Source organism: Anabrus simplex, chromosome 4, assembly GCF_040414725.1.
Source record: "Anabrus simplex isolate iqAnaSimp1 chromosome 4, ASM4041472v1, whole genome shotgun sequence".
NCBI lineage: Eukaryota > Metazoa > Arthropoda > Insecta > Orthoptera > Tettigoniidae > Anabrus > Anabrus simplex.
Window position 1 is genome coordinate 387,040,007 of NC_090268.1, and position 864 is coordinate 387,040,870.

General features: G+C 50.7%; 1 non-coding gene across 1 annotated transcript; it reads left to right on the forward strand.

Annotated features, from left to right (window-relative positions):
• The first annotated feature begins 252 nt into the window (after positions 1 to 252).
• TRNAA-AGC (transfer RNA alanine (anticodon AGC)) lies at positions 253 to 325 on the forward strand. The gene has a single exon. It is a non-coding gene; the product is annotated as a tRNA-Ala (tRNA).
• The last annotated feature ends 539 nt before the right edge of the window (positions 326 to 864 follow it).

The following is an 864-nucleotide window of genomic DNA, read 5'->3' on the forward strand; positions in this document are numbered from 1 at the left end:
AAAAATTATACTCCTGAATTTCCATCACTATTGCTAGTGTTGGGTCTACTCACGCTACGGTCCATACAAACATAGGTGCGGAGGTCCCAAGACCTCGGCGCGTTCTAGAGCGCTGAAAGAAAGTAAAAGTGGGTCAGTTCGATCTCAATCAGGACCAGTGTGCACGCCATCTGGAAGTGGTTCCAGCAGTCTTTGGTTTCACGAAAGTTAGTATATCTATAACAATGCCAAAGAATAAGCATCAGAGCAACTGGGGGCGTAGCTCAGATGGTAGAGCGCTCGCTTAGCATGTGAGAGGTACCGGGATCGATACCCGGCGCCTCCAGGAATTTTTAATCTCTGACTGATTGGTCGCGATATAATAATATTTGGATTGACTAGCCTGTGTAAGTTCTATGTTAGTCCGCCTCTGTGGTGTAGTGGTTAGTGTGATTAGTTGTCACCCTCCGAGGCCCGGGTTCAATTCCTGGCACTGTCACGAAATTCGAAAAGTGGTGCGGGGGCAGGAACGGGGTTTACACGGCCACGAGAGGTCAACTGAATAGAGGAGGGTTCAATTACCACCTCAGCCATCCTCGAAGTGGTTTTCCGTGGTTTCCCACTTCTCTAGGCAAATGCCGGAATGGTACCTAACTTAAAGCCACGGACGCTTCTTTCTGTCTTCTTTCTCCATCCCTTCCAATCCTGACCCCCCTCCGCACCCCCCCCCCCCATCACAAGGCCCACGTTCAGCATAGCAAGTGAGGCCGGCTGGGCGAGGTACTGGTCCTCCTCCTCCAGGACACTGCCCTCGAGGCGGGAGAGGTGGAATCCTTCAATGAGTTCGAAGGAAAAATCATCCCCGTACAGTAAAGGAATTAAGAA